This window comes from Halichoeres trimaculatus, unplaced genomic scaffold (genome assembly GCF_033239565.1).
Source record: "Halichoeres trimaculatus isolate MK-OKI-2021-1 unplaced genomic scaffold, fHalTri1.1 fHalTri1_scaffold_17, whole genome shotgun sequence".
Classification (NCBI taxonomy): Eukaryota; Metazoa; Chordata; class Actinopteri; order Labriformes; family Labridae; genus Halichoeres; species Halichoeres trimaculatus.
In genome coordinates, this window is record NW_027437195.1 from 1,837,686 (window position 1) to 1,858,915 (window position 21,230).

Below are 21,230 nucleotides of genomic sequence, written 5' to 3' on the forward strand. Positions count from 1 at the left end.
CAAAAAGTGCAATGGAAGGGTGCGGAGGTTCGGAGACGAAGGGGATTGCCGTTCAGTAGCCAGATAGCTTACGTTAGCTCCGCCAAGTAGCATTTAGCGTAGCTTAGCCGTAGCGTCGAACTAAATGGGCGCGGTTTCATCGCCCAACCACAATTCAGCCCGCCCAGACTCCGCCTCTGAACCGGAGCCTGGCTCCACCGGAAGGCTGCATTTTCATGATGGCCGCAGCCATGGATTGGCTTCAAAATCGTTTCTCAGAACGCACGGGTGACGTCAGCGACGCTTCGTCCATTTTTTTTACAGTCTATGCATTATACACATATTTACAGCCTGGTTCAAAAAACGGCTTGGGTCTAAAACGCTGATTTCACTATCAGCACACACTGTACGGTGAGTGAATTTTTTTCTATTCCCATGGTTTAGAAGTTATTAGGGTTGTTTGAGTTCCCGATCAGAGACACAGCTCAGGTCACGTGACCGCTAGGTGCCCTGTAGCTGTTCAAAGAAAAACTAACAGCCAGCTCATATCGAATGTGGCTGCATCAGTGGATTGGCTTCATTTCACGGTTTCAGGAACAGACGGGTGATGTCGCAGATGCTTTGTCCATCTTCAGTCTAGTGGTTATACTCACCAGTCTAAGAGCAGGGGCTGGGCATTAGTGAATGAGATTCAAATTCAAAGGTTTTTCAAATCATGTACTGAGAAAAACTTTAAATCTGAATCCCTTTCACTTATATTATTGTCAACTGTTATTATTTTTGTTGTTTTTAAATGCTAAAATTTCTACTCTTGCAAAAGCTAACTGCCATTTGACACTATTCACAATTGGCATTACCTTGTAGTAATATAGAGGTCCAAATATTTTAAAGTCCTACTTCTACCATGGCCATGAATTAACTCTCATTATGACATTTTGAATGTTAGTTGTTCAGATTCTCCCTGCATGTGCAGCCATTAACCTAACTTCCTCTTCCTCCACTCTAACCAGGGATGCCTGGTTTTAAATTCACTAGCCTAACGTTCACTCCACTAGGCTGTCCAGAAGCTCTCAACTGTCTCATCATCTGACACAAGGACATGTACACATTGTTTCATATTAATGTCTTTGCTGAAAATGGGTTGTTTGGCACAGAGGTGGGTAGAAACTTGTGATGTTCTGAAGGTGAGCTGGGGTGCAGAAATCTCAAAGCTCTAGTTCAGTTCAGCCAGAGCCGGCCCTGACCAATTTTATGCCCTAGGCAAGATTTCATCTGGTGCCCCTTGTATCCCAGCACTGATAACAATTTTTACATACTTAAAATAACACTATCATACAGCTCTATGTTTTAGTGACTTTATTGTTATAAAAGAAAAAACTGCAAATAAACACTTCAATCAAATTTAAATAAATACAAAATAAAAAGGAAAATACAAAGATCTATGAATACAATTTGAAGATTTGAAAGTATGTATATCACAGGAACTTATAACAAAATACAACAAATTAGAAAAAAGTTAGTCACATATATCAGTCAAGTGAGTAGTAGTGAATATTTAATGATAATAAAGCAAACGTTTGAAAAGCTTCGTTCCAGAGTTTTCTATGTTTTCTCTTCATCAAAGCAGCAGGGCCAGTGTGCTTCAAATTATTTATTAAAATATTTGTTTTTGAATTCAGCTGAATGTTAGCTTACTAAGTGCATAATGATGTTAATAGGAAGCAGGCTTCCAACAATACCTGCCTCATCAAAGAAAAACTGTAATTCTATACCTGGTTGTTTTATCTACACATATAAAAATATTTGTTTACTTGATTAAAAAGCAGTGTTGGAAAGTTACTTTTAAAAAGTAACTCGTTATAGTTATAGTTAGTGCTGAGAAAATGTAATTAGTAATAATAATTAATGTAATTAGTACTTTACTAGTTCCTAAATTATAAAAGTAACTAGTAACTAGTTACTTTACTTTACTTAAAGGAAAAAAAAACGTCGGTGGCTTAGTAACAGAAGGGTCAACTTTATCATTATAGCTACTATTTTTTATGACATGTAGTGGAACAATAAAAAACAACAAATAGATGAAGAAATATTGACAGGAATATTTATTTTTGTAAACCAGAATTGCTCTCATTTGGCAGTGTAACAGTGACTAGTTTCTTTGCCGTGTGTTTTGTGGTCAGGTGCTTTTAAAGATTGGCATTGCTGGATTTCGACGTAGATAAATGTTTCTACCCTGGGCAGAGTTTGCATTTCACAACAATGTTTTTGTTGTCTGCCTTTATCTCCACGAATTCAACATGATGGTTGTACTTTCATCCTGCAAAGCTGGCACCGCTGCCTTCCATTGTAGATGGTTGTGAGGTACTCGTCTGCTCGCTGCTGCTCATCTTGTCGAGTTTGTTTACTGTGTGCGCGCTTGATCATACTCATGTCTGTGTGTGTGCAGCCGCATGAGCGCGCCCAACTCTGTTTCTGATTGGCTTACCGTCAGCAGTTCCCCTGTGTTAACCAATCATCACTATCACTCGCTCTCTCAGCAGCAAGATTCATGTTAGTGTGAGAGCTCACCGCTCCTCGTCCATGCGTTTGTGAGAGGAGGAGGAGGAACGGGGAGTGCTTCATTATAACGCGACTGACGCAACTGACACACATATTTAATTCAAAAGAACTATAACGGCACTACAGAATGACAAAAGTAAAGCATTACGTTAGAAGTTCCAGAGAAAAGTAGTTTTGTTAGGTAACGTAACGAAAAATAATCGTTACTTCCCAACACTGTTAAAAAGTAGTGAAAATCGCTGATGTTCACTTTATTAGAAGCTATGACTTACACAGTCAAAAGTGACTACCAACTGATAACAACCTAGCATAACTGTGAGTAAAGCTTATAAATAACATTATGCACATACCTCTGTCCTTTTAGCATTTCTCCTCCTCCTTTCTTCTTCTCTTTCACCCCTAGGCTCCTGAAGGCTTTGTTTTTTTGACATGGTACCTGTTATTTAGTGTACTGTCGGTCAGTATCATTTAAGCAGCATAAACTGTCTGTCTATCTCATCCAACAATGAGCAGGTGAGGAGGAGCAGTGTTGATGTTGTGATCATGCACCCTTCAGGGTCAAGCCGAGTGCAGGAAAAAAGGTTAGGCCTTTTTAGGTTATTGTCATGTTTTGCTGGATTCTTTTGTAACATTACTGAATAACAATCTGGAAATTCATTTATACAAAAAAAAAGATAACCTTAACTCGTTGAAGACATTTTTTCTTCTTTTCTTCTTATCATACACTGATAATCTTGTCACATGCCTCTAGCATTTGCCTATACTGCCTATGCCACAGGCCGGCCCTGAGTTCGACTCAAAGTAGCAGAGCTACCAGCTAACAGTTGGACAGAAACTTACGAGGACAAAATTTTCTTTGCTTGTTTTGGCTACGACCCACCCACATTAACCCAGTTGTTAACAAATAAAACATGAAGAAACAAGCTGAGGTCTATGAACTGAGGGACACTACCAAGAATCCCAGTCCCATCTCCCAATTAGCATCACCTGTAGCGGCTGTGGGTGCAGTGGTGGCACGCTTCAGAGAACACTGAAAAAGCATTGTCTGCTGTTGTTTTCACTTGATGTCTGAAATCAACTTTCTGTCGAGAATTCCCAGGGAAGAAATCTGCTGCTGGTCTTCACAGGTAACAGAAGCCTCATAGTGAACACAGACTGGGTTAATTTAACGAATTAATCATTGTGTGAAAGCTGTCACAAAATTAAACTTTGAAGCTTTTTTTTTATCTTTAAATAACGTATTTTCCCACATCAAGAGGGTATATGGAAATCATAAACATTTTTCAGTGAGTATAGGGCGTGTAACTGCGTATCACGTAGTTTACACCACTGATGCTGACGTGATGGTGTGAGGGACAGATTTCTGTTTCACTGTCTTTAAAATGAACTCTGCAGAGCTGAGCAGTTAAAGAGGTGAGGTTCAACTCTCCCCCTATATTATCTCTGCATGTAGGGAGAAAGGATGACCGGTAGTGAGTGTGTGTGAGGATAAAGACCTATGTGAGCAGGGAGAGTGTGGATGTTTGTCACAGGGAGGGAAACACTGGCAGACTTAGAGACAGATGTGAGAGTCCACCTGGGGACAGACCAACAGTTTTTAACAGTTTAGTTTTTACAGAGCACTGAGAGCCACAACACAACAAAGCAAGTCCTGGCTCTGAACCCCTCTCAGTCCAGGTCAGACCGGTCAGAGTAAATGTTACTGGGCTATGAAACTTTAACTTAAACCCTGAAAGAAACCAGGAGAGCTCCCAGTCTGGGTTCAGAGTCTCTGCTCCCAGCCCAGAGAGGAGGGCAGTGCCCAACAAATAAACAGATTTGAAAAAGCAATCAACGAACCCCCCCCCCCCACCCCCACCCCCCAGGCTGATTTGCATCTGATCCCCAGATCATGTTTTATTTATCAGTAATCACAACCAATCAGGGAAGAAATTAATCAATGAAGGCGCGAGGCAGGAGAGATATCCACCATCTGGGGGTCGCACTGATCCTCCACCCCCAGTTTCTCACACACACACACACACGCACGCACACAGGCATGCACACACACAGCCAAGGTCCAACACACAGGCAGGAAGCAGCAAACAGGAGCCTGGCATGAGAAAAACACACACGTTCACACACACAGACACACACACTCAGGAGCGTGTCCGCTGGCTCGTCATAGGAGCATATTTAGGTGAGTGATGCCCCCCCTCAGGTCCATATGGCGTGGATCAAAGGTGTTGCTGGGTGCATGCTTCTGCTTTATTGCCAGCCGCTGCTGTTAATTAGGAAACAAGATCAGAGGCAGAATTAAAATCCAATTAAAGTCAGACCAGCAGATCGCCCCGTGATGTTCGCTAATGTAGAGCCCAGCACCACGCTCATTTCTCTGGCTGCCTTTTGTTTCCTCTCTGCGTCACAGAGGCTCAAACTTCACACGGCCTGTCCTCAGCCGCTCACACACCGGACCTGTGTGTGATATCTGCCCCATCATCATCATCATCTCATCATGCTCTGCCTCAGTGAAGAGTGCCAGTGAACACCTACTCTCACACACCTGAGTGAGTTTCAGGTGAGCAGTTGACCAATCAGAGCTCTTCTGATCTTCTTCAAAGTAAATGAATAGTTTAAGTCCCTCTCTAGCTTCAGAGAGCATCACCAAACCATCCCAGATCACCAGAAGAGCTTATCAGACACTGTCAAGTCTCTCTAATCGAACTAAAAAATATCTCCGTCAGGTTTCTAGAATGAAAGATATTACACCAGAACATTAATCTCTGACTCTTTACAAACAGCTCAGGCCTCATGTTTGTCTTTTAAATACTTGGAGTCAGACAAGTTTCTGGACCTGTCAGGTGGCTCAGGTCAAGTCTCATAAGACCAGTTTCACCAAAATAAGTTGAAAACTCTTGATCAGGTTTCAGTTTTTTGCAGTGACATTTGTAGTTTTCATCCCTCACAGTGGCCCTTTTTTATCAAACGTGAGTACGACTGAAAAATGAGTGTACGCTCATAACCAGGCTCCAGTGATGCTGGTAATGCACTGCTAAGTAACGCGTTACTCTGAATTCACCACCTTTTTCAGTAACAAGTAATCTAACGCGTTACTATTACCAAACCAGTAATCAGATTAAAGTTACTTATTCAACTCTGTGCGTTACTGTTCTTTTCATTTTTCATGTAAAAAAATCTAAATGCTTTTTTCTTGTGTCTCAGGGATTGATGGGAGTCACGTGTTCATCACGTTTTCAGCATGAGGACAACTCACGAGTAACAGCAGCCAGCGACACAAAGGTAAACAGAGGAGGAGAGGAGAGATGTTTGTTTTCTAGCTGGAAACACAGTCACTGTTTTGAGTTTGTGTCAGCTAAAGATGATAATATTATGGTTCGTTGTTCACTCTGCACTGGCAGTTTGCTTAAGATGTTTGACTCAAACATTTAGGAATCAATCAGAGAGAGATCAGTGCATTGCGGACATAAACGCTTGAGAAGTTGTTGAAGTCGTTTGACTTTTACCTGGGGAAAGGTGAGTCCCATCTTTTATTGTAACTCCCTCTATTCCAAGAGCTGAACCCTCTGTTTAGCACAAATCCATCCGCTGAGGAGCAGAGCAACATGACGTAGGCTACAACAATGCACCCGGTGGCGAGCAGGGGCGTGTCCAGACTTTTTAGACTGGGGTGCCCTGAGCAGGGTACTGAGGATTATGTGAGGCCGCACTCCAGCAACATTTATTTTTGCTTGTTGTATTACAAATACAGGTTCAATAGACTACAGCTTTAAGAAAAATGAAACTGAAAAAAACCAAACGAGACCAAGAAAAAAAAATTAAAAAGAAAATAATTTAAATAAAAAATTGTGCAGTGCACCAAAAATGGTACTGTAAAAGCATTTGTTAGCAGTATTTTGAAATTCAAAATGTATAAAATGAATATTTTTGTTTTTAATTGTAAAGTACATGTTTTACAACTACCAATGTCTGCATGTTACTTTAAAACAAAATATATTGACTCATATTATCATTCATTTTAATTGCAATGTACAATCTTTGCCAAATTATGCAGCTGCAGGTGTTGGCAGCAGCTGCTGAAAGTAACTAACAAAGTAACTTGTAATCTAACTTAGTTACTTTTAAAATCAAGTAGTCAGTAAAGTAACTGAGTTACTTTTTCAAGGAGTAATCAGTAATCAGTAATCAGATTACTTTTTCAAAGCAACTGTGGCAACACTGCCAGGCTCAGATCGACAGTTATCAATCTGAACGGGGGTGTAGGGTACGCTCAAATCCCACGCCAGGTCTGAGATGATGTTTGGAAGTTTCATGTCACGCCTCATATACATCTGCAGTCTGACTCAGCTCCGTTGCGTCTTGACTGTGTTTGTCAACTTACACTGGCTGTGTTTTCAGTCGAACAAGCCATATGATGTAGGAGTTCCCACTCTTCACACTCCATTGATAAGTCTCTCTTCATTCATGTTGGGCAGTATAACCTCAAACCTGTTGACTCCTGGTCTGGCTCTGCTCATTATGTCTGTTTATCAGCATAGTCAAGATAAATATAAGCTGATTTTGACAAGTTTTGTTTCATTTTGAAAGTCAGTGGATGTTTTTAGATAGTTTCTGGTCACAACTTCCTGTCCCACTCAATCTTCCCTACGCTGAATTCATGCGTCAATTCTACGTACAGCAAAAATAGGATGGCTGCGAATTACATGAAACATGAGGGACCAGCCATGCAGACGGACTGCAACAGAACGGATCGATTTACTTTTGTTTTATCATAACAAAAGACGTTCATTTACATGGGATCACAACCAATCGGCTTCTCTTGGTACAAATTATCATAAAACTCCAGTCATGTCGTAAATTTGGTGGGTGTGGCCAGCTGAACCTTGAATATTTAGGGGCGTGTTATTTAAATTACGACTGCTTTCAGCCGACACATTTATCAACAGCTGATCAGGCAAACGCTGTGATTGGCCCTGGAACACACCTTTTATTAATCACACGTGAACGTTGCCGTAGACTCGTTCCTACACCCAAATCTGCCTAAATTCACATGCAAGATTGATAAATGATAAGAAAAACACATTTACAAACCCTTCAGTTTCCATCAGACAAACATTCTGTTCCTGAATGATTTACTCCATGATAAAAAAGTAAGTTCACCTCCTGCCATCAGTACAGAAAGCTTTACTCTAAGTGTGTGTGTGTGTGTGTGTGTGTGTGTGTGTGTGTGTGTGTGTGTGTGTGTGTGTGTGTGTGTGTGTGTGTGTGTGTGTGTGCACACGTTTATATCGGTCCCTTGTTTTCTCTGGGTAACTTAAGTTTCTGTCTCTAGTGTTCAGCTTCAGTCTGACCCTCTAAAGACGTCAGATTAATAAATCAGAGTCTGAACAATGAGCTGATCATCTCCCCTCATGCCGCCCAGCCGCTCGGAGTCTTAATCCCAGTCGACCTTGGATTAAGCTCAGGCGAGAGCGCTGTGGCAGCAGAGGCTGACATGTCGCTCACAGAGGAAGCTCTGGAGGAGAAAGTGGATGTGAGGAAGGACGTCTCACTTTCTCTCTGATCTCGTCACATCCTGGAACATGGCAGGTCGGGCAGGTTATGGGATTGGACACATTAAGGATTAAGGATTAAAAAGTGGATTATAAAGGCTCCCCCCGTCCCCGGATTTACAGCCTGACATATTCATACATGGAGATGTGACTGGTCAGACTGGTTAAGACGAGCAGGATTTCTGTGGGAGCTGTAAGCCGGTCCCATGGTGGACCCTTTTAACCACAGGGCTTAGTCCTCCTGAGACTGGGACTGACGTGATGAGGAGCAGGTCGTCACACGGAGCCTCTGAGGAAACACGCTGCAGCCAATTACTTTACACTTCCTCTGACACCAAACTCTCAGACCTGTGTCCCTGCTGTACAGGTCTCTGAGGGGGACCAGGTCTCTAAGGAGGTCCTGGTTCAGGCAGGTCAGGAGTCAATATGAGAGCCAGGGGCCCCCTGATGCATCTCAGTCCAGTTCGATCCACAATGACTAGTCTCCTATTTATATAAAGCTCTGATCCAGTCTAAACACTGAGCTGACAGTGAATCAGAGCCATGGGGGGAATCAGGATGTCACAGAGTCAGACTAGTGTGATGAAGAAGAGAGGCCAGGATGAGGATGAGTAGGAGGAGGAGCAAGAGATGTGGAGGGATGGGAGAGAAGTGGGTGCAGCTGCCGGTCTTTGTCTCTACACAGTCTGCGTAGCGTCACAGGAGGGCACAGATCACACCAGTAATCACATGCTAATGTCACTGTCACAAAGAAACGCAGACTCGTTAGAAATGAAGCCAATTCTGTGCCACTAATAGGCAAACTTGGCGAAAAGGAGAGAAATATTCTCGTCCTCTCGGTGGAGACGGGTAACAGCAGCAATAAAGACCAATAAAAGAGGCTGAAGCTTGGTTTGTGCTTTATGCATCCACAAGGTCCGTGCAGCTTCCTGTGTACATAAGACGTCTTTGAAGCAGCCTCGCATGGAGACCTGCAAATTATATATATACATACTAACGTTTAAAAGTTTGGAGTTTAAGGTGTGCTTTGGATCATTGTCTTGTTGTAGGATGAAACTGGCTCCAACCAAATGCTGTTGCAAAATGGAGTGATAGCCTTCTGTATTCAAAATCCCTTTGACCTTGAACAAATCTCCCACCTTACCAGCACCAAAGCAACCCCAGACCATCACATTACCCCCACTTTGCTTGATAGATGGCGTCAGACACGCTTCCAGCATGTTTTTCGTTGTTCTGCGTCTCACAAATGTTCCTTTGTGTGATCGAAATACCTCAAACCTTATTCATCTTTTTCTTTTATTGGCCAGTCTCAGATATGTAGATGTTGAAACTGGCTTTTTGTGGGTACTATTTAATGAAGCTGCCAGTTGAGGACTTGTGAGGCGTGTATTTCTCAAACGAGAAACTCTAATGAACTTATCTTCTTGCTCAGTTGTGCAGCGGGGCCTCCCACTTCTCTTTCTGCTCTGGTTAGAGCCTGTTTTTGCTCTTCTCTGGAGGGAGTAGTACACACCATTGTAGGAAATCTTCAGTTTCTTGGCAATTTTTCACATGGAATAGCCTTCATTTCTAAGAGCAAGAATAGACTGTCAAGTTTCACATAAAAGTTCTCTTTTTTGGCCATTTTGAGTGTTTAACCAACTCCACAAATGTGATGCTCCAGATAGAATAGAATAAAAAATACTTTATTTATCCCCGAGGGGAAATTCAGGAGTCACCGCAGCATTTAAGAAAACAAAAGTAAGAAAGAGTATAGAAAGTGCAAAAATGTCCATAAGAAATTAGATGACGACATCCCGTCCACCACTCGTCCACCACTCTCCAGCCCAGCCAGTCTCCACCTCCACAGGGTCCAGGACTGAGCCTCCCCAGCAGTCTGTTCAGTCTCTGTCTCCTGGATACTGTCTGCTCACAGCAGGCGAAGCTCCTCCAATGTGTCGTGGCGTCCGATGTCAGCTCCGTCAGCCACGCCCGTGAACAGCATGATGCCGCTGGATTAGCACAGATAGCTCGTCCATCCCCCGGAGCTGGATCCCATGTTCCCAACAACAATGGATGGAAGGACAGGTCCACGTCGTCACCTCCCAGCTCACATCCGAGAACCAGCACGTCGTCCTCACCACCTCCTCCTCAGCTCGAGGGAAATCATCAAGCCCTACACTAGTTAGCATTGACATGCTACAGGCTGCTAATAGCCAATTTCGCATGTAAACAATGCAGCCATGGTTACATGTAGGATCTCCAGACAAACACAGGAGAAAAGTAGTAAAAAATATCACTGAAGACACAAAAAGTTTGGTGTCCATGACCAACAATGAACTATATAAAGTAATGATCCACTCCAAATACAAAGATGACGAAAAAGAGACGAAAAAATTACAAAGACAAAGACGAGAGAGCTGCTGCAACAGGCAGCTACTTGGGTAGCGCCTAGCAAACGAGAAAATGATGATGCTCAACCTGCTCAAAGGACGGTCAGTTTTATAGCTTCTCTAACCAGCTTGAGTGTTTTAAACTGTGCTAACATGATTGCACAAGAGTTTTCTAGTCATCCATTAGCCTTCTGATGCAATGAGCCAACACATTGTACCATTAGAACACTGGAGTGATGGTCGAGGAAATGAGCCCTAAGACACCTATGTAGATATTGCACCAAAACCCAGACATTTGCAGCTAAAATAGTCATTTACCACATAAACAATGTATTGCGTGTTTCTGATCAGTTTAAAGTTATCTTCATTGAAAAAAAGCAGTGCTTTTCTTTCAAACATATAAAATGTAGTTGGCAGTATGGTGTCAAGTAACATAGTTGATGATGTGAAAAACAAGGATTCAATTATTAACTAACTGTGTGTGTTTTAACACTTTCACTGACGGAGAACTCAGCTGAAATCAGACCTGTAAGAGCTCGGACACTAAACTGCAGTTTGTTCCCAACCTCTACTACACACACACACACACACTCACACATTCACACACACACACACACACACACACACACACACACACACACACACACACACACACACACACACACACACACACACACACACACACACACACATACACAGCCTTTATCACCTGAGCAGCGGAAAGAGAATGATTCATTCACTGCTGCTTTTATCTGACCAGAGCCAAATGTTTTACACACTGGGGTCAGACCTGTGTGTGTGTGTGTGTGTGTGTGTGTGTGTGTGTGTGTGTGTGTGTGTGTGTGTGTGTGTGTGTGTGTGTGCCCTCGGCCTTGTTCCTGGCCTCCTTACATCCCATCTTAGAGATAAGAGTTGCTGTTTCTCTGTTCTTCCATCAGGAGGAGGTGGATGAGTTTTTCCTCATCCTGTCAGAGCAGGGGAACGTCAGAGTCTGACCGAGAGTTCATTAACTCTGAGTGAGTGAGTGTGTGTGTGTGTGTGTGTGTGTGTGTGTGTGTGTGTGTGTGTGTGTGTGTGTGTGTGTGTGTGTGTGTGTGTGTGTGTGTGTGTGTGTGTGTGTGTGTGCGTAGAGCACAGACACACTGGCAGAACTCTTAGGGATGGGCTGAAGCTCCTCTCAGCTTTGCTTCAGTCTGAATGTTTGGTTTTATTTTCTATCTTTGGTGTTTTTGAACAGCAGCTCATTCAGGTTTAGATTCCTCCTGTTCTGACATTAGTCAAGCTGTCTCACCTGTACAGGTGAATGTCAGTGTTCAGCTGTCATGTTTCAGCTCAGATTTGTCTCTGCTGGAGTAATTACTGGAGGAAATCCGAGCAGCCTGTTTCTCTAAGACAATGATCTGTGAGGGAGTGCAGCCATTAGCTCCTGAGAGCCCAAACTTCTGGAAACAATATGTATGAAAATGAGTCAGAGACCAAATCCTCTGTCGCTGTGCTCCCATCCATAAGCAGCCTGCTGTTCCTAAACTGATGAGGAGCTTATTCCGGGTTTGTGGCCCTGTGCACTACAGTCTGTCTGCAGAGGGAAGGGTTTAGAAAAGCAGCGCCACTTTTACTGTTTCTGTGTGACATCGTCACGGTAACAAAAACACCAGGTTACCACCTATACCTATCTCTGTAGAGCTCAGGACCTATACCTGCTGCAGACATCTACCTGCTGCAAACCCCTACCCCCTGCAAACCCCTATCTGGTGCAGACCTCTACCTGCTGCATTACCTTACCTGCTGCAAACCCCTACCTGCTGCAGACCTCTACCTGCTGCATTACCTTACCTGCTGCAAACCCCTACCTGCTGCAGACCTCTACCTGCTGCAATACTCTACCTGCTGCAAACCCCTACCTGCTGCAGACCCCTACCTGCTGCAAACCTCTACCTGCTGCAAACCCCTACCTGCTGCATTACCTCTACCTGCTGCAGTACTCTACCTGCTGCAAACCTCTACCTGCTGCAAACCCCTACCTGCTGCAGACCTCTACCTGCTGCAGTACTCTACCTGCTGCAAACCCCTACCTGCTGCAGACCTCTACCTGCTGCAGTACTCTACCTGCTGCAGACCCCTACCTGCTGCAGTACTCTACCTGCTGCAAACCCCTGCCTGCTGCAGACCTCTTCCTGCTGCAGTACTCTTCCTGCTGCAAACCCCCTTCCTGCTGCAGACATCTACCTGCTGCTGACCTCTGTTGCAAAATTTTACATGCTGCGACCTTCTACATGCTGCTGACTTCTACCTGCTGCTGGCCTCTTTTTCCCGCTGCTGATCTCCACCTGCTGCAGACCTCTACCTGCTGTAGACCTCTACTTGCTACAAGTTCTCTATATGCTGCAGACCTCAATCCCTATCCGTAAGCAGACTTCTCCTCTCTCTGGTTTAAGGTCAGGGGTAAATGTGGACGCTGAGGAGCAGCACTCTGTACACTCTGCTTTTAACAGCTGGTTAAAGGGAGAGGGTGATGTTATCTTTGTTTTGAACTGCTGCTGAGCAGCCCCAAAGTATCAAAAGTTAGCAACTCAGTGGATGAGGAGTACTCTGCGGGATAGGGTAGCGTTACAATTATACGACAAAGCTGAATTAAACCCTCCCCTGGAAGCTGAGCTCGGTGTGGTCAGCAGCTCAGATGACTTTCCTTACTGTGACCCTAAAGATGAGATGTAATGTGAATAATGCTAACGATGTTAAAATAACGATGTTAAGGATGATAACAAACCATTCAGACAGACCTCAGAGCTGAAAAACCTGCTGCTGTGCTCCAGTGTTTCATATTCGTGTGTGTGTGTGTGTGTGTGTGTGTGTGTGTGTGTGTGTGTGTGTGTGTGTGTGTGTGTGTGTGTGTGTGTGTGTGTGTGTGTGTGTGTGTGTGTGTGTGTGTGTACTAGCGTGACTGTCGGCTCTGCAGCAAGGATGCTGGGAGAGGATGCTGGGGGAGGATGCTAGGAGAGGATGGAGGATGCTAAGAGAGGATGCTGGGAGCTTTGTTTTTCTCCGCTTTTAATCAGAGAGAGTGAGAGACTGACGTGTCCAATCATAACAACACATCAGCCTCTAAATGGGCCTCACAATCACTGTCAGCCGGCCGGCGTTACACACAGCTGCTCTCCTGGACATCAATCACTGCGTACAGCACTCCACTCTTTATTACATTACTGCACCCTTTGATTATTTATTTATTCATCAAATTATATATTTATTCCGTCATTCGACTTTTTTCTGATTTCATTTCTTTCTTTGCGTCTGCTGTCTCTGAATTAAGGCTCACCTGTGGGGTCAGGTGTGTGCTCCTCTGTACACACTCCCTCTGCTCTCTGGCTCAGAGCATCCTCTGGTAGAAAAACAGTCCCTCTCAGCATCCCACCCTCCGCAGAAAGCTCATGCAGAATATCCCACTGTGGAAATCTGGAATTATTTCCTCAAATTAAGCCCATTAGCCGTGAAATTATTTGCTTTCATTTAAGACTCCATGGAATCCAATTTGAGGTGGCACGCGCCAAGCTACATCTCTTTCCAATTTGGTGCTGATCCTGTGGAACAGAACATCCAGAGAGGAGGAGCAGGGTCACTAAGTATAGAAAGGAGAGACGTATCCCACTGAGAATCAGATTGGAACGGGAGATTAGACGGATTTATCTCCATATTCATACAAATCCCTCCAACACCAGCAGCCTCCATTCGCTCACACAGAGAACAAAGTTTCACAGACAAACTTTCAGCGGCATGTTGGATCAGCTGATGGAGGAGTCTCTGGACACTGATACATGCTGTTATTGTGTAATGTATCTTCAGTGCCTTAATGACCCTCTAGTGAGGGAATAGGTGAACTGCTCACACATCAACATACAGCTCCCTCTACAACCTGCCAACAATCACCTCAGTCCCAGCAGGTAAACTGTGAGCTGATGCATCCATGACTGACTGAAGTAAATGCAGTAAAACTCTTTGTAGTCCATCTCTTAAACATGGTTGCCTTATTACAAATTTCTGTTCAAAGGATGATCAGCTGAACTCTTAGATCAGACAGAAACAAACATCGCTGTAACTCAAGCTCTGACTCTGGCTCTGACTCTGGCTCTGACTCTGGCTCTGACTCTGGCTCTGACTCCAGCTCTGACTCCAGCTCTGACTCTAGCTCTGACTCCAGCTCTGACTCTAGCTCTGACTCTGGCTCTGACTCTAGCTCTGACTCCAGCTCTGACTCCAGCTCTGACTCTAGCTCTGACTCCAGCTCTGACTCTAGCTCTGACTCTGGCTCTGACTCTAGCTCTGACTCTGGCTCTGACTCCAGCTCTAACTCTGGCTCTGCCTCTAGCTCTGACTCTGGCTCTGACTCTGGCTCTGACTCTGGCTCTGACTCTAGCTCTAACTCTGGCTCTGACTCCAGCTCTGAAACGAGCTCTGACTCTGGCTCTGACTCTGGCTCTGACTCCAGCTCTGAAACGAGCTCTGACTCCAGTTCTGACTCTAGCTCTGACTCTGGCTCTGACTCCAGCTCTGACTCTAGCTCTGACTCCAGCTCTGACTCTAGCTCTGACTCTGGCTCTGACTCCAGCTCTGACTCCAGCTCTGACTCCAGCTCTGACTCTAGCTCTGACTCTGGCTCTGACTCTGGCTCTGACTCTGGCTCTGACTCTAGCTCTAACTCTGGCTCTGACTCCAGCTCTGAAACGAGCTCTGACTCTGGCTCTGAAACCAGCTCTGACTCCAGCTCTGACTCCAGCTCTAACTCCAGCTCTGACTCTAGCTCTGACTCTAGCTCTGACTCCAGCTCTGACACCAGCTCGGACTCTAGCTCTGACTCCAGCTCTGACTCTGGCTCTGACTCTGGCTCTGACTCTAGCCTTGACTCTGGCTCTGACTCCAGCTCTGACTCTGGCTCTAATTCTAGCTCTGACTCTTGCTCTGACTCTGGCTCTGACTCTAGCTCTGACTCTGGCTCTGACTCTGGCTCTGACTCTAGCTCTAACTCTGGCTCTGACTCTAGCTCTAACTCTGGCTCTGACTTCAGCTCCGATCCCAGCTCTGACTCCAGCTCTGACTCCAGCTATAACTCAAGCTCTGACTCTAGCTCTGGTTCTAGCCTTGACTCTAGTTCTGAAACAAGCTCTGACTCTAGCTCTGGTTCTAGCTTTGACTCCAGCTTGGAATCTAGCTCCAACTCCAGCTCTGACTCCAGCTCTGACTCCAGCTCTGACCCCAGCTCTGACTTTAGCTCTGACTCCAGCTCTGACTCCATCTCTGACACCAGCTCTGACTCTAGCTCTGACTCCAGCTCTAACTCTCTACCTTTTGACTCTGACTCTTCAATGGACTCTGACTTTTTTGACTCTTTTACATTTGGATTCTCTGACTCTTTTACTCTCTCACTCTTAGTCATTTGACTATCTGATTCTCTGACACTCTGACACTCTGACTCTGATTCTCCAACTCTTTTACTCTCTGACTCTTTAACTCTAACCCTGTGATTCTCTGACCCTCTGGCTCTTTGACACTCTGTCTCTTAAACTCTGACTTTCTGGTTCTCTGACCCTCTGAATCTTTAACTCTGATTCTCTCTTTCGTGGAGTCTGACTCTTTTACTCTGACCCCCTGATTCTTTGACTCTCTGACTCTTTGACTCTGACGCTCCAATTCTTCAACCCTCTGACTCTCTGTCTCTTGGACTCTCTGGTTTTTAACTTGGTCAGTGACAGCAGGAGGATCTGAACTTCTTTCAGAATGAGTAAGCCAGAATTATCCTCTATGATCCTCTATCCCCACTCCACGCTGTAAAATCACACCTTAGCATGCTAACCAGGTGTCCCCCGTGCTCCTCCATAATTCATGAGGGTGGTGTGGATAATGTGAGTCCCTCTCTGCTGAGTGAACAGGTATTAACAGTGATCTGCTGACAGGGGGAGGAAGGGGTCCAGTACCTCCACAGGTAACAGGTGAATGTTAGTGTGTCTATGACCAGTACTCCTTTCTTAGATCCTGGAGACCCATGCAGAGTGTGAGTGAGCAGAGAAGGAGATTCCTGGAGAACCTCAGAGACAACGAGCTCAGCGTCCACAGCCGGAGGCGGCGGCACCAACAGGAGCTGTTTTTATCTAATAACTGTGAAGGAGAGAGTCCCTGAAAGGACGGCTGATCCTATCACACCATCCTCACCGTGCTTATCTGAATAATGACCGTCCAAATCAGCTTTTAATGCTGAGATCCACGCGGACATTCCTCCCCCCAGGACAGGGGGTAGGATTTTATCCAGCAGCTCCTTATCAGATCTGAAAAGGGGGGGGGGTATCTTCCTGCCGAGGATGGAGGAAAAGATCCACCATGAAACACACACTCACCATCCTTCTCTCACCCACTCACACACACTCTTGTTGCGTATCAGCTGGTTGTGTATCAGCTGGTGGGGTCTGTGTGAAGCAGCTCTCTTCTGGGACAGTGGAGGATTTCGCTGCAGTGAAAACAAAGAAAACCTTTTCTTAGAGTCACATACTGAGGCCGAAACTTGAGGGGCTACAAAACCATCCAAACAAGTTCTTGTTTTGCTGTCACAGTGAACTTCAGTTCACTTTCTTCAGGCTCCCCCTCATGATGTCATCAGTGTGTGGACCAATCGGAATGCTGTGCGGTGTGATTTCTGTCCTCTCAGAGTCTCCAGATCTGACCTTTAGTTCAGCTCCCTGCAGGGTTAATCAGCTGAAGAACCAGGATCAGCATCAGTCCTGTTTCTGAGATCAGTGTGTGACCTTTAATCAGAGCGCCCTCATTAGGTCAGAGCGAGCGTGTCACACACTTTCATCAGGATAATCAGGGCTGATACCAGAGACAGAGACACAAGCTGTCTGCTGCACACACACGACGTGATGACTCTCAGAGAGTCTGATTCAGACGACGACTTCTGAGTTCAGACAAAGAACTGCTCAACCCCCAATCCACCCACAACTTTCTCTGTCTCTTTTCAGTGAGCCTCGATCATCGCTGCAGCTCGTGTGCTGGTGATGACGTGTGAGGACATGACGTGTGAGGACATGATGTGTCAGGACATGACGTGTCAAGGCATAACGAGTCAGGACATGATGTGTCAGGACATGACGTGTCAAGGCATAATGAGTCAGGACATGATGTGTCAGGACATGATGTGTCAGGACATGACGTGTCAAGGCATAACGAGTCAGGACATGATGTGTCAGGACATGACGTGTCAAGGCATAATGAGTCAGGACATGATGTGTCAGGACATGACGTGTCAGGACATGACGTGTCAGGACATGACGTGTCAGGAAATGACGTGTCAAGGCATAACGAGTCAGGACATGACGTGTCAGGACATGATGTGTCAGGACATGATGTGTCAGGACATGACGTGTCAGGACATGACGTTACTTGTCGGGATTTGCTGATGGTATGTGATGTGATGAGTTGTGATGTGATATGATGTGATGTGTCAAGACATGGCTTGACACGTTAGAACATGATGTGACATGTCAAGATGTGATGTGATGTGACATGACAGGACGTTGCGTGATTAATTAGCAAATGATGTGACATGACGTTACATGTTGGGGTTAGATGTGACATATTTGGTGTGTTGAAACATGACGTGAGGTGTTGGGACGTGATGGGACATAACATTACGTGTTGGGATGAGACATGTCAGGATCTCTCTGTACATGCTGTTTTGTTTTAAATTGACTCAGGATCCAGGAATGGGCCTCAGGTCCACCTGTGTGGGTCACGAGGTGTGGGTGTTTCAGGGTCTCTCCAAACAGTTCAGGTCCAGTTTGTCTCCACTGTCCAATCAAAGTTTCCTTCACACTGACAAACCGTGCTGTGAAGGAAACAGTGTGTGAGGGTTAAACAGCTGATCATAGATGAAATCGTGATGAGGACAGGTTCAGATGGGTTCATAAGTCCCCCTCCTCCTCTTCCTCCTCTTCCTCTTCCTCCTCTTCCTCCTCGTACCACTGTAGTGGAGTTATATTTGACTCAGCTCCCGGCCTCATGGTGCTGTTTTCTACAAAGATGAGAAGGAATGTTCTTCATCACCTGCTCGTCCTCCCCCTCTTCAGCTCTTGTTTTTATGTTATGTTAATAAAGCCAGAGAGGAGGAGGGGGGTTCTTTAAATCTTTGCTGATTTATCCTTTAACTTTTGTCCCTCCCTCCATCTCTTCATCCCCGCTTCTACCTCGTCTCTGCCTGGTGACGGCTCTCCTTCCTCTTCCTCTCTGAAGCTTAACTTCATTGTCTCTGAACGCGCTCGGCTTTCATCTTAAGACAAAGATTTATGTAAATCTGCAGGCCGGGCATTAATGCGAGCGCCGTGTGAGGAGTAGCATCCCTAAATCGTGGCATTGTTGTTGAAAATGACAAGACGGGCCGTTAATCCTACAATGCGATCATCCAAATGTGTCATAATGCTGCGTGTAGGCAGCCAATCTGAATATCAAAAAGACGCCACGCACCTCTTCAGCTCGCCTTCACCGCTTCTTCTCCTTCTCCTCTGCTTTTAAAGAAGTCGCCTGCTGTCTGCAGACACACCGAGGAAGAAAGAGAGAGCCAGAGCACAGACGCTCAGAGCATCACTCTTCATTTATTCACCCATTCATCAGAAAACAGAGAGCACATAAACACAGAGCGTCACTCACTCATTTACATGTGACTGTGGAACTCGTGTGTGTCTGTTTCAGGTGTGTGTAAACAGGAGCATCCACCAAAGGTACATGTGTGTAAGTGGTGTGTTCAGGGCCAGGGTCAGGACCTGAGAACACCCTAACCCTGACAGGACACAGAGACCACCTGCAGCTTCAGACCTCATGGTCAGAGGAGAACAAACATCAGTGAGGGCTGAGGTGGTTGAAGCTGTAACTGTGGCTCAGCAGTGATATTCTTTAATATATACAGTGTTACCCTTTCCAGTGTTAGCATTCAGTGTTAGTGTTAATGCAGCAGTGGTATAGCATTATCGCAGTGTTATATTAGTATAGCATTAGGGAAGCAGTGTGCTAGTGTAGCATTAGTGAAGGGCTACAGCTGTTTTTCAGCAATTTATTCACTTCATAATTTTGCAGCAAACATAATAAATTAAGTGTTTTTTAGAATTTCATTTTTGGTCAAAATGTTGCAGAAACATGAGAGGTTAGGATGTGTCTTTTAAACAAAATTTTCCAAATTTTCCAAAAATGTTAGACAACATTTACTTCTGACAAAAAAAAAAAAAAAAGTCACCTCATGGGCTGTCTTAATGACACCCAAGGGGTGAAAAAGCACTAAGATTTTGCTTTCTGGTGTTTTTACAACTTTTGAAAAAGAAAAAAAAAGGAAATAAAAACACTGGGACACTCCATGGGCTGTCGTTAAAAAAAATTCCAGGGTTCATTTTTTGTATCTCTATTTAACCCTGGAAACTTTGGGGGTAAATTTGTGTGTGTGTGTGTGTGTGTGTGTGTGTGTGTGTGTGTGTGTGTGTGTGTGTGTGTGTGTGTGGGGGGGGGGGGGGGGGGGGGGGTTTGCTTATTTATTTATTAAAATCCAGGAGGAAAAAAAAGACATTCCAAGGGCTCTTACAAACACAAACGGGGGATGAAAAAGCTTTTGTGTTTTTTCTTTGTTTTGTTGTTATTTGTTTTTTTTTTTTTTGTGTGTGTGTGTTAATTCAACTATTCAAAAATAGATAAATAAATAAATGATGGGCTAACCCCTTGTGTTCTTTTGGCAATTTTTTTTTAACAAAAATCAAATGTTAACAAACACACTGGGGACACTTCGAGGACTCTCATATACACACTCCAAGGGCTCTTACAAACACACAGAGGGAATTTAAAAAAAGCTTGTGTTTTTTAATTTGTTTAGTTTTTTTTATTTATTCATTTATTGTTTTGTGTGTGTGTGTGTGTGTGTGTATGTGTGTGTGTGTGTGTGTGTGTGTGTGTGTGTGTGTGTGTGTGTGTGTGTGTGTGTGTGTTTTGGGGAAAAAAACCTGTGCTAACCACTTAAGTTTTTTGTAAATTTTTGACCATGAATGGCAACACTTCCAAGACCATCCTAATGACACCCAAGGGGCAAATAAGCTCTCAAGGTATTTGTTGTTGTTTTTGTTGTTGTTATTGTTTTTGTTGTTGTTGTTGTTGTTGTTGTTGTTGTTGTTGTTGTTGTTGTTGTTGTTGTTTTGTAAAACTTGGTAAAATGTGAAAAAGAAAAACATGGCCAGAACCTTTTTTTTTTGTTAAATTAAGACAAAAAACTGAAATGTTGGAAAACAAAGTGGAAAACTCTTGCATCTTTTATAAAAAAAAACACCTACAGAGCTAAGGGGAAAAAAAGCTCTTTGGCTTCAGTTTATTGTGCTTTGTTAAACTTTGGATATTTAAAAAAAAAAAAAAAACATGAGCAAACCCTTAATGTTTCTAAAAAAATTTGACTTAAAGTAGTATGCTGAAAAACACACTGTGGATCATCCTAGGGCTTGATTTAAAAAAAAAAAAAAAAACTAAAATAAAGGGGGCAACAATCCACCCCTGACCCCTCCACACCACCAGGTGGTCACTCTGTGTCTCCTGCTCTGAGGTTAAGTCAGGACAACCTCGACCTGGGCAGGTAACTTTCTTCACAAATCCTTCATGAAGATCTGTCTCCTGCCTTCACACACACACACACACACACACACACACACACACACACACACACACACACACACACACACACACACACACACTGCCCCTGAAGAAGAAG

At 44.4% G+C, this 21,230-nt stretch overlaps 1 pseudogene; it reads right to left on the reverse strand.

Moving 5' to 3' along the window:
* Nucleotides 1–14,498: 14,498 nt before the first annotated feature.
* On the reverse strand, nt 14,499–15,887 carry LOC141806725 (uncharacterized; annotated as a pseudogene).
* Between the last annotated feature and the right edge of the window lie 5,343 nt (nt 15,888–21,230).